The 13,846-nt window shown below is 22.7% G+C and overlaps 1 long non-coding RNA gene across 1 annotated transcript; it reads right to left on the reverse strand.

The window, feature by feature from the left end:
* Positions 1-5,295: 5,295 nt before the first annotated feature.
* LOC136973836 (uncharacterized) lies at positions 5,296-6,850 on the reverse strand. Its single transcript, XR_010880563.1, has 3 exons — positions 6,736-6,850; positions 5,867-6,007; positions 5,296-5,389 (listed from the first exon to the last, which is right to left on the reverse strand). It is a non-coding gene; the product is annotated as an uncharacterized lncRNA (long non-coding RNA).
* Between the last annotated feature and the right edge of the window lie 6,996 nt (positions 6,851-13,846).

A 13,846-nucleotide genomic window follows, 5' to 3' on the forward strand; every position in this document is an offset into this window, starting at 1 on the left:
TCGGTCAAACAAATGGCCTCCCAAGATTTTTATATTTTTGGACTCGAGGGACCTTTAAACGTCGATAAATGCAAAAAATTCGGAGATTTTTCTGTATGTATGGAGGATAGTATGGACGTGGGGGGCAAGATTTTGTTCACCCAATTTGAAGCTTAATAACTTTCGTGCTTTTTGTTGAAAATTTCTGAAATTTAGCAAGAAAGTTTGTGTAAAGAGCCATTTAAGTTATTAAATTTTAGTGGTTTAGGGTCGCGGAAGTGGGGAGATATAGGAATCGTAATCTCGGATGGGGTCGGACTTAATGAATATTACTTATTACCTACCCTTTCCTTACCTACCCTTATTACCTATTATTATTCCTACCCTTAAATATTAATAATTAATTATATAAAAAGTTTTAAATAAAATACCGTAACAAATGGCACTACATGCAGTTTTAAACGTTTCCTGGAAAGTGAGATAGATATATATATATATATATTCATTTATATTTATAATTAAATACACATATAAATATGCAAAAGTGTCACGATTAAATTTGCTAGAGTTCTTAATCTATATATAACACTTTAAAACATTTTATATATAAAAATACATTCTCGATTGCTGGTGAAATATTCTGAATAGTCATTATCTTTTCATAATTATTTTTATTATATGCACTTATAAATTGTAGGCGATATTATTCTTTTCGTACAATCAAAATCATTTTCCTTTGTTATTCTGGTCTTCAGAGTAAAATAAGCCGGAAAGTGATTGGGGACAACATCCTCTAACATTGTAAAATTAGCATATGTAGCTAACAATAATTCAGAGTGTAATAAATATAGTCTTCTGTGGAGGCCACTTTAAGTGACAAAAATATATACTAACTTGTGTACGCCCATTTAATTAATACGAATTATAATTTTGAATTATCCTTAAGAATTCTCTTCCCCCATTGTATACAACTCTCTATTTACTATTGCGTATATTATATATTACCAACTTATCACGACTTATCACCATAGTAATGTAAATCATACTCACATCTAATTCTTGCGTTATGGCCATCCAAAATTGACCAATATGAGATTAATTGCCACCAATTTTCAAAAAATTCATCCAAGGATTTACAAATTCATACTAATAAACCTTTGGACTTGCCAATGCTGTCTTTTTTAGCCATAGTTGCCATAACAACATAACTTCTTCAAATCTTTGTATTCTTTGTCTGTTAATCTTACTTACCAAGTTTCAATTAAGCCTATAATGCTGAATTCTTTTGAAAATAAACTAAATATTTTGTTTTTAATACCCTAATATTCAAATTAAGTAACATTACTTGTAGCAGTTTTAATTATCTTTTGTTAGAGCACCCTAAATCAAATTTAATTCTAAAAGTGACTTGGTATCTACTAAATACCAGACGTTAAAGTCTGTTATTTTTCATTTATTCTTATATAGATGGAGGCAAAAAGAAATGGTAAGCAGAATTTCTTTTTTTAATAAATTCCGCTTGCCATTTCTTTTTGCCTCCATATAATAAAAAAAAAAGTTTAGCTCGAAGTTCGCGTGACTCTTGAATGAGGTCGGAAATCATTTGCATTTCCTGCTGTTTAATCAATCGATTTTAGGTAAATAAAACGTTGATAACACTTGAGTTTTTTCGATGAAGTGATTTAAATGTTTTTATAATTTTTTAATAATTTGAACTTCAATAATTTTTTCACGTTTTCAATCTTTTAATGTTTCTTTTGTAAATTGAATTAATCTCTTGGTATTTTAAAATCCGTTATAGAAATTCACAATTTATTTATGGTTTTTTTTTGTTATATTGTTTAATTTCCCATTTTCTTTATAAATCCAGAATTTACTTTACCAAATCCATGCTTTTTTCCTCCAACAATCCAAAAATACCAATTCTGAATTGATCCATAAAATCTCTAAATTCTTTGAGTAAAGTATCAATAATATTACACCTCTTTAACGGAGGACGACCTCTCTGAGACGATGAACACGCTCCAACACCGTCCCTTATTGTTAAAAAAAATTAATGTAATCAAAGCTGTGAACAACAGCTACTGATAGGAACATAAAAAATGGTCGTTATTGCAGGTTCAACCGTGCTATTAATAAATAATTACACGAAACTAAATTGATATTAAGATAATTAATAATAAGCGACTATAAAGAACATAAATTTACAATAAATATGATAATTTTATTTATTTTAAAATATATATTAATTTAATTTATATACTTATACACCGTTTTCTTAATATTATAAACTGATAGAGTTTATATTATCTGTAAATACTATAAAGGTGTGAGAGTAAAACACGCAATTTTGTCACTGTAAATTTTAATCAATGATTATTAATAAGGTAATTTAAAGTTTAATTTTCAATTTTTGAATGTAAATTTATAAAATAACAACAAATATTTTAACTTTTAAAAGTCTCAAAGCGTATTTTTTTACCAGCGAAGTGTTAGATGCAAAATTCTACAATAAGGACGATTTGTGTTGACGTCATTGCCATCTCTTATCCACTTGTTCGATAAAAGTGTGCAATTCGTTATGATAGGCAAATGGAATATTCGACAAACGTGAAAATTAATGTCACGATAATAAGAAAACATTTTCTACAACAATTTATTTTTTGTCTTTCAAAAGATTTCTTAATATTTTTAAACCACTTCCTGTTTTCTATTAAATTTTCACTTTTTTTAATTTAAAAAGTTGATTAATTTAAATGTATTTTTATTCAATAATGAATGAAAAATAATATTAAAAAATTAAATTAATAATATAAATCTTTATTTAGTTTAAAATTAATTAAACGTAATTATGATCAAATTAAATCCTCGTTTTCTTCTTTTTTAATTGCAATTAATGTAGCATTTGGTATAGAAAATTTTAAGGGAAAAACGTCTTATTTGACATTAAAATTTTTTAATTTTTAATGTTAATGTTAATTAAAAACATTCAATACAACTCCTCATAATAAATACATTTATAAGGAACCATTAACTTCTTTATTGTGGTGTAATGCGTATATCTAGAATATAGCTTAATATTTTAAAAATTTGATTAAAAAGTTTTTAAATAAATAAATTCGTTTGTACATTAATACAGTAGGGTATTTTAAATTAATAATATTTTTACGAGGAGGAAGAAGAAGAGGGAAAAAATCAATTATTTACATTAAGAATATAAATATTTAATATTTAAATTGTAATATTTAAAATAGTAAAAAGAGATAAATTATCAGGATATTTTTTAAGGGTAAATATAAGTTTATTTATTACCAGTTCAAGAATACTTAACAGATAAGCATATCTTAAACCCATCTTTAAAATACCATCTATCTCAATCTATGTTAGTAATGTCAAGTCGCGGTTCTGAAGCATCGTATGGCTACTGATTCAAGTGAGGACTCTTCCAAAATATAATAAAAATTAAAGAAAAATAACATTAAAAAACAAGAGTTAAACAAAACGCTTTATACTTTAAACTTCAAAAGTAAGTTTAAAATCTTTTACATTGTAGAAAAATATAAATTTTATTTAAATAATTTTATTATATAAATTACTTTTTATGTCTTATATTTGCTACTTTAAATATTCTTTTATTTTTTCCTTGTAAGAAATGAAGATAAATATTAAAAGTTTCAACCCATTTTACAAGATTATAAAGCAAATCAGATTTGCAATTCTCTGCTTTAGAATTCTTTAAATTATAATTTTTTTTTTTTTCTAGATATTATTTAAAAGTTATTATAATTTATTGTCTAAATATATTTTATTCGATTTATTTTAACTTAAATTCTTCAAATACCTTAAATTTTATTCAATTTTGTAAGATTCTTTTAAGAATTTTTCAACTTTATCTTATGTTTTTGAAAAATTCTTATAGAAAGTTGCTGATGAAATTCAATCAATTTTTAAAATATTTCTACATTATTTTTATTTCTCAAAGTCTCATCTAAATAAATCTTAAATTATATTAATTAAGAGAATTTAATTTAAGAGAAGGAATACAAATTATCTTAATAATTATTGTAGGCGCACTTTGGTTAAAGTAAATTTAGTTTACATATAAAAATAATTTATTATTATTATTTTTTCCTAATAAATTAGTTAAAATATTTGTTTATTGATCAAGACACATAGGATGTTTTTTACTTGTTACAAGAGACTTAAAAATTAAGAAAAATGCTTAAACATTATTAAAAATTCTTAAAATGTTTTTTGAATAATAAAATATTCTAAACCTAATATTTTTTATTATTTATTTAAGCTATATCATACAGAATTAATAGAAATTTTAACTGACATTTTCAATAATTATCAATTAAAAACATTTAATTAATATTAAAATGCTCTGAAGTCATATCTTAATCAAAAGAATTAAATAATAAAATTTTTAATTGTTTAATAATATGAAATATTTTAAAATTCTTAAAGTTATTAAATATAAATTTATACTATTTTACATCTAATTAAGCAGGCAAAATAATTTAATTAATAAGTTAAATAAATTATTATGTCTGCTAAAATATCTAAAATTATTTTTATTAATTCCTAAAAATCATATGATATATTTTAGATATTTATAAATAGTTTAAAGATAAATACTTACTTTCTCGTTCCCCATCTCTTAATATCATACTTGTACTCTTTCACTTCCTCCCAATCTCTTCTTTTACTCAGCCTAGATTCTTGAGAGGATCTAATCCTTAATAATAATAATATATTGGAACAGAGTGAGGCTCCAGACTATTCCAAATTCCATTTCACCTCTACGAAACTTTGATTAAGGCTCCAGACTAGTCCAAACTCCGTTTCACCTCTATTAAGCCTTTTATAATTTTATTAATACTTTTTATAGTTTTAATTATGTTATAAACCTGATAACTTATATTTCTATATAAATAATAAAGTTAAAAATTTAGTATTCAAGATGATAGGATCAATGTTAAACATTTTTTAAGAGAATCTGAGCGAGTTATTGTAAGAATTTCACATAACATGTAACTCGAATTTCAATTATAAACTGTTGTCAAAATGTAATTTCGAGTGGTTCATGTAAATCAGAACCGTTAAATTCTTGTCGTAGCCAGCATTTCAGAAACGTTGGATACAATTGGAGCCTAATCATCTAATTCCAAGATTTGACATAATTAGACTACCATCTGCAGATAAGAGAAGACCCAACTTCCTAAATAAAATAATTAAAATTACTAAAGAAACAAACATTAAGCTTGAAAATACAAAAGAGAATAATAATTCATTATTAAAAATTATGCTAAAAACAAGATATTTATATTAATTAAATAATAAATCTGAAAATTCGTGTATCGTTTGTGTCGATGATAAATTAATATTGGAAATTTTTCTTCTTGATCTACCGATAAAATTAATCATCATTAGTACATCTGACAGAAAAAGCTATATATAAATTGATTTTATTATTATTTATCATAAAAACTATATAAATCATTAATTAAAATAATAATATTAATTAGATAAAAATCTATAAAAATGAAATAATATAAAACTTGATCTGTATGGAGCTAAATAAATAAATTTATTCATTAAATGAATAGATATTTTAATTAAATTTAATGAAAAATATATTAATTAGAAGCAAATTAAAAATTAAAACGAATAAAAGTTTCTTTTTTATTTAAGATTTAAATATTTTTTTAATTAATAAAACTAATTATTAATTTTATTCATTAATACAATATTATATAAAAAGGTAAACATGAAACAGGCTATAGAGAGCTTCCGAGGGAGAGATTTATAAAGTAAAATGCTTATAAACGAGATATTAATGCAGATTATTTAATTACTGCACCTCAAGATAATCTTTTCTGACCTTGCATTTAATAATCATTCGTGTTGCCTTTTATTGCTTTCTACATACTTCATCTTGATTGGTTTCTTATCGAATGTCACTTCTTAGAGACGAGAGTCGAATCTTATAAGTTAGAAGAGCCTACTATAACATTCCTTTTATCTACAGGAAAAAAGGAGAAAAAACCTTATGTAGCCTATAATAAAATAAGTTAATAAAATGATTAGATAATCTAATGAAAAAATTTCCATTAAAATAAAAACAAAAACTGATTATAAATTATTGGTTTGTCTTCTATTTATTAGATAAAGTTGTAAGGATCCTGAATGATAATGAGTTAAGGTTATAGGATGAGTTTACTGTCGATTTTTTACTACTTCCAGCAATTTACTGTCAATCATTCGATAAAAAACATGTTGGCTTTGATGGAATTTTAAAAAGATTTTTTACTGAAGAATTCTTAAAATATTTTACCTATTTTTTTCTAAATAAAACTAAAATTTTTACTGTATAAATCGGGATAAAACTACATAAATATTAAACAGAATTTTATAAAATTATAAAATCCCTAATCATAATTTTTATAAAATTATGATTAGGAGTAGAGCCTACTCGAAGGTCTATGTTCAACATAGGAAAGGGAAGAGGGGATGAGGAAGGAACATATAATTTATAAAACAATATTGAAAATTATATAAAATTAATAAGCACCTGGTATGTCATAAGTTTAACGTGTGGGCTTTTATAGGACTTACATTAAAATGTTTTAGAAATAATCAAGTAAATCCGCCTTGTTTACAAAAAATCTCCAGCTATTTGGGGATTTATTTTGGTTTTTATGATTTTATACTGCTTCAGTCATTTCAACAAAAAGATATCAGATTTGATACCATAAAACAAGATCGGATTTTAGTCTGGATTTATTATTTTCATTCTTCTATCCTTTAAGAGATACCAAAGATAACATAAACACATGTTAATAACCTTTTTTCCCCTTTGATTCTGGAGCTAAAAATATAAATGTTTAGATCAGAAAAATCTTGACATTTTATTTATTTTATAACTTAAATTTATAAATATTTAATACATTTTATTAATCGAATCTTATATTTTAATTAAAAGTAGTTTTGAAGTACATCATATTAACTTAAAAATTGGTTTAAAAATAATACATATTACACTTGATATTATAAATTAATTTTATTAAAAATATACAATTTAATAATACATTTATTATATAAAAATGTAATTTAATATATATTAGACTAAAAAAACAAAGATATTTTACAATGAATGTAATTGTAGAAAATAATTAAGAACAAATAAATATATATAAAAGTATAATTTTAATTACTACTTTCTTGTTATTAATACGATTAAAATATTAATTTAATTAGAATATTTGGGGAGAAAAGCGATTTTTACCAAAGGATTAATTTACAAAACCGATATTTTTAAATTAAAAAAAGTAGAACTTGATCTAATAACGACATTTAAGATGAAAACCAGCATTTGGTTGGGCAATTTCGTTGAAAAGCAAAAATCGATTCGCCGGAAACGTAATTACAATTGAAACATTCAATTCAACATTGGATGACAATTTACTGTAGGTGAATTGCCAACCTTAAAGCTTCCCAATGACTATTTATTGTTAAAGTATTTAAAATATAGAAAAGAAATTATTAAATCAATAAGTTTTAAAGTCTATACGTCAACACAATCTTATTTAATTTAATTTATTGAAATAAAAAATTATACATTATTTTACATATTTATATAAAAAGAAATTTTCGGGTTTATATTTTTTAAAATATGATAACATTTTTAGTGGAAAAAATTTATCAAATTTAAGAATATAAAATGTTTACTTGTAACTTGAGAATCTTTTACTCGTGAGATATCCGACTTAATGCTTCTGAATAAAGGTAAAAATTCTGTGCATTATTACATAGGCCTATACTATATTTCGATATATTAATCGAAATATTTTTGTATAATATACATATATATATATATATATATATGTATCAAAGCATCTAAAGTAACGTGAAATTATTTATTAATTTTTTTAGTAAAAAATATTTATAACGCAACTATTTAATTAAAATATAGCTTGTCACTAAATAAATATTTATATTTTATATACTTTCATAAAAATACTAACTTATTAATTTAATACTTAACATTTGATTTAGTATAATAACTATTACCATATTTATTATATATTTGATTATATAATGCTAAACATGGAATTAAATATATATATATATATATATATATATATATATATATATATTATTTAATTACTTATTGATAATATAACGTTAAATTAAAAAATAATATTGATATTAACTTTAACCTTCTACGCTATACGAAAACATTTCTTTAAATAGAAGCAAAACAAATAAACAAGACAACTATATAACTTTTTGAAAGCTATTTTTATTATTTTATTAATGAAATTATATATGTATTGTGTGTTTTCTAAATTTTATGTACTGTACATTGAATTCTTATTTAGGAGATAAAATAAGGTCATAAATTGATTATTGTATCCATTAAAAACATTAATATTTAAAATAATTGCTTAATGAAAAAAATAAACAATATGTATATTGTATAATAAACAATAAACAAAATAAAATATATAAATATAATAATATATTTGTGATATCTGTATATATATTTTATATATTGTATATAAACATACATATATTTTGTTAATCAGTATGATAATAAATTATACATATATATACATACATTTTATCATAAAAATTATAAAATTATTAGCATTAATATTTTTTAAATTAAATTTTAGTTATATTTTATAGGAAATCCATTATGTGCTATCTTACGGTATGTTTATGATGTAATTCTGATTAACACAACATTAAATTTTTTCAAATTTTAAAGTTCTTATAATAATGTAATATTTTATTTATTTATTTAAAAATATACAGGAGTAACATAATGTAATATATATATATATATATATATTATAATTTATTTTTTAATATCTCAAATTTATATGAAAGTTTTGTCATGGAAAGTTTTTAATAGAATATGAATAAAATAGTTTTTAAATAATTCTTTGTTATTTTTAAGTATAAATCCAGGGATCATATGATACAAATAAAAAATTAAATTCAAGCAAATTATAATAAAAATATAAATTTTTAGTAAATAATATTAACAACACATGCACTAAAATCGTTCTTCTTGTTTTATTTTATAATTATAGTTATAATTATTGATCATATTTATTATAAAATCTTATTTGTTCTTTGCAAAAATAATTTTTTAATCATTTTAATTTCGATTCTTGCAGAGGAGGATGAGAAAAATTGACATAACATCATTGCTTAGAACTTTCTCTTCCTGCCATCTGTTGGAATAATTCACAATTTTTAATAAAATATATAAATTCATTTATATAATATTTTTGTAATAATTTTTTATATAAACTTGAATGTTTACAAATAATAAAATATTAAATCAAATATTGTAATTCTGTTAAGTTTTATTTACCAAAATAAAAGTAGTGTACATTTATTAGTATAATTTTTTTTATAATTTATAAAAATTAAAATTTAATTAAAAAATAAATACTAACTGATTAAGCATGAGATATATATTTGGGTAAACTATATATTATCGAAATTATTTATATAATATATATTCGAGTCCATGTGTTCATACGTACTCAATAATATATAGTATCTACAGAAGATATGTTTTTAACATGTATATACATATAACATGTGTACATATATATATGTATATATACCAATAAGTATATGTAATATATATATATTGTTACTGTATTGTCACTACGTAATATACAGTATATTGCTACATATTGTACTGTAAGTATTGTTATCGATTATTAGTTAAAATATTCTACATTTAGACTATATATATGAAATTTGATAGATGAAATCCTAGACCACATATACGAATTTCTTATGAAAACCGGAAGTCACGTGATTTCAATTCAAAAATTTTTTCTGTTAGGAGTTAAATAGATGATGATATGACTCATTGGCTAACAGAAAGATCATGATGTACAGGGGAAAGCCACTACTAATTTGTGGTGGAGAGCATATATTCTAAATTAAATAAAATTAAAAATATATGTTTAAAAATTGCAACACGGAATTGTGACTATGTTTATCTTTAAAATTGATAGTATTTTTGAAGCAATATACTTTGGAGTAAGCAAATGTTTTATATATTTCGTAGTAAATTAAAAGCATATTGATTTGTAAACAATTTATTTACAAAACGAAACCACTTATAGCAATGTTATTAAGATAAAAACTCTTTATAAATCTTGCAAACTTGTTTCCTCGATCGTTTTCCATATTTTTCGGGCACACGTAAAATAAGAACGTGACTCGTGGAAATAAATTTAAATATAAAATATTTTCGAAAAATCTTGTGAGATTAATTAATTCTAATTTGCATTACCACAAATATTTTAATGATCTTAAATATATTAAAAATAAACAGCATTATACTTTTGAATACCCTTTACTAAGTCAATTAAGACCGGGAATTATATTTTTAATAATGTTTTACATTGAACTACGATGTCAGTTTCCATCGACAGTGTTTTATGTCCGTTAACACGGTCTCGAACAGCGACGTAACCCCAGTTTTGACGCCTGCAAGAATTTCTCGGGCTCCTTACAATGTAAGAAGTAATTTTTTCAATACTGTGTTATATATTGTATGCGTGTATTGTTTATTTGTAATGCGGGTGGGTGGGCCCGAAAGCTGCTTGGGCTTACGGGCCCACTCACCTGCATTGCAAACTTTTGTGGATCGAGTCGTACAAAATTTAAATAAATTATTCCTTTTTATATTCCATAATTTAAAACTTCGACCTCGTTCTTTTAATTCCCACTTTTTAAAAGACATAAAATAAACAATCTTGAATGAGATTATAGCAGAAGGGAATACAGTATTTCGTTTCGAATTATATAGTGTAGATTTTAAAAAGTTTTCAGGAAATATCTAGGTCTTTTCTAGAAAATTCTAGAAAATATCAGGTTACTCAAAAGTCAGTTAACTAGGTTTTGTTTTGTGTTTCAGGTATATTTGTGAACGTAAATCACAAACTGGAATGGCGTAATTGGATGAAGCAATACAATACGTGGGCGATCTATCGAGGGGTAGGTAGCTACTGGTTACTTTTATAGATAACTGGCTTTCATTCGGTTAATTGCTTTTTGGGTCGCTTTTTATAACATTAATTTTGTTGTATTTTCTTAAAATACCAGTTCAAAAACAACTAATATAAGAAATAGAAAATAAAAATCGATATTAAGATAAATAAAATAAACAAATTAAGTGTACTAAAACAAAACACTTTGCTATATAAATATAATGTAAGTCACATTAGACAGTTTGAATAAAAAAACACTAAAAATTCCTTTAAATTTTCTAGTAATAATAATAACAAATTGAAAATAATTATAAATTTTTTAAAATTAAATTATTAATTGTTTAAATTAAACTTTTGTTAAAAATTATTGATAATTTGTAAATAAAAATTAATAACTTCATTTTATTTATATATTTATTTTTATAAAATAAAAACATTTTTAAATTTTATTTTAAAAATAAAATATATTTAAAAAATTTTTATTTATAAAATAAAATAAATAAAACGTAATAATTTTAGAAAATTAAAAACATTAAAAAAATTTTAAAATCTTTAATTTTTAAATTAATTTTTGTATAAAACGTTTTATTAATTGATTAAATTAATTATATTTTATAAAATTAAATATATTTACTGATATTTAATCTTGTAATAATTTATTTATAAAATTTTTTAAAAATTTTTAAATATTAAAAGTAATATTTCAGGTTATATATATTTATTATATTATAGCCTATATATATGTATTTAAACAATAGCTTTATAAATGTTTATATTATTTTATTAATAAATTAATTATATATTTTTCCAAAATTTTATAATGAAATTCTTAATAGAAAATTAGCAATTTACAATTTAATATATTTGTATGTTAATAATAAAAGTAACAATTACAACTTATAATTAAAGTTTAAATCACGTATGACGCAATTACATACGAACACGTGAATTGAACTGGATCTCGTTTCGTGCTGTCAATAGCATAACAGCGCTATCTAGCGTAGATAAATAGAAACACTTAACACGTAAATAAATTACTCCTTTCTACTAATAAACATATTTAACTGACTTTGATATTTTATATAATTATAGGAAAAAAATTAATTTAAAATTTTAATTTAATTAAAAGGATGGTTTTATTTCTTTAATGCGTGTTAGAAAAATCGTTAAAATTAATAAAATGGATTTTTTCCCCTACATTTGAAACCTTTTTTATTCATATTCAAATTAAATAAAGAAATTTCAACGAGCAATTAAATTCTTTTTCAATACTTTAAATTAATTTTAAAGTTATACAAATTACATACAGTTATATCGAATTAAATTTTTAAAGTGTTTTTCTCTTTATTCATTTTAACAGAAATTATAATTTAATAAATTAAGTTCATTAAATCATTTAATTTAATCTAATTTAAGATCTGGGTTTTTTAAAATTAATAATTCTTGTATTTATTCGTGAGAAAATTCGATGATTATGGATTATAGACGAATATTAAAAGCTGATTGAGTAAATGAATCCCCATGTTATTTCATTGGTATCAGTTTCATCTAATTTTCAGCTTTACACTTTAATTAGTTAAGAGCTTCGGGAGTAACAAAGTTTAATGCTTTAAATTCTCAAGTACTGAGAAATTTTCTGTTGAAACTTTGTAACGATTATCTCTGAAAACGCTTTAATTAAAAATGTTAAATGCTTAATAAATTCATATTTAATTTTTTACTGTTTATAATTAATAATTTAAACGATAATTTTACGAATTTTTATATTAAAAAACTCATTTGTCTGTTTGTCTGTCCATCTAATGCCTTGGTTCATATCTTGGGCTCTTGGATAGATCTGAGGAAGTTAAATTAGAAATTACATCTTTATTTTCAATAATTTCTAATTCTAACGAGCAATTATTGTATTACGACGACGTCACAATGCCAAGCTTCAATTTTTTAAATATGAAAAGTATTTTTAATTTTTTCAATTTAAAATATATGACCTTTTCATTTTAGTAGAGCCTTGCCCCTGTAATACTTTCCCCGATAACAGTAGAATCATGCCAGTCATCTATAACGTAACTACCGATCTAAACCGAAAGTCACAATATTTTAATTCAAAAATAGTATAGTTAATCAAGGCCTACCTCTCCTACTATTTCCACCCCTGATCTCATTGTTCAACTACCTAACACCATTCTCAAGATTCAGAAAAAAAACAGACAGAAAAACGACAGTGAGAATTTATAGGTCTATTGCATTTAATTTGGAATTTATAAATATGCTGAATTAAATAAAATTAAATGAAGAAACTGTACATAAAATATAATTTTCTTCCATTAAATCGCAAGCTTACAAAGTAAAAAGAAATTATTAAATGAGTTTAGCCTACTAATATTAATTTTTCATTGAATAATTTTTATATATTTATAAATTTCTAAGTATATATTTGTCAGAAATATTAAACATTAACGTTAATTACTAATTTAAAATTTTAGAAATACGGTTATACGGAACAGTTCATAAATATTTATATGTTACAATGAAAGTATCTGTCATAAACCGATTCAAGTCGATTTAAAATATGGAAAATATATAGTTTACAATGTATAATTTTTATTATGTGTGGTACCATACCTTATATATATATATATATATTATTCTATTGAATAAAATTGATTCTTTCAGTCAATACGAGGGCCGTTCGGAAAGTTCGCGGCCTTGCCTATATGCGGCGCTGCGATCAATTTAATTTTTGGCGGAAATTATTCAGACATCTTTGCTAAAGATACAATACCAATTTCCGCTTGATTTGTCGTAAAGTTTTGCCACGACCGCTTAGCAGA

The sequence above is a fragment of the Centruroides vittatus genome, unplaced genomic scaffold (genome assembly GCF_030686945.1).
Source record: "Centruroides vittatus isolate TY-2023 unplaced genomic scaffold, ASM3068694v2 contig_10, whole genome shotgun sequence".
Lineage (NCBI taxonomy): Eukaryota > Metazoa > Arthropoda > Arachnida > Scorpiones > Buthidae > Centruroides > Centruroides vittatus.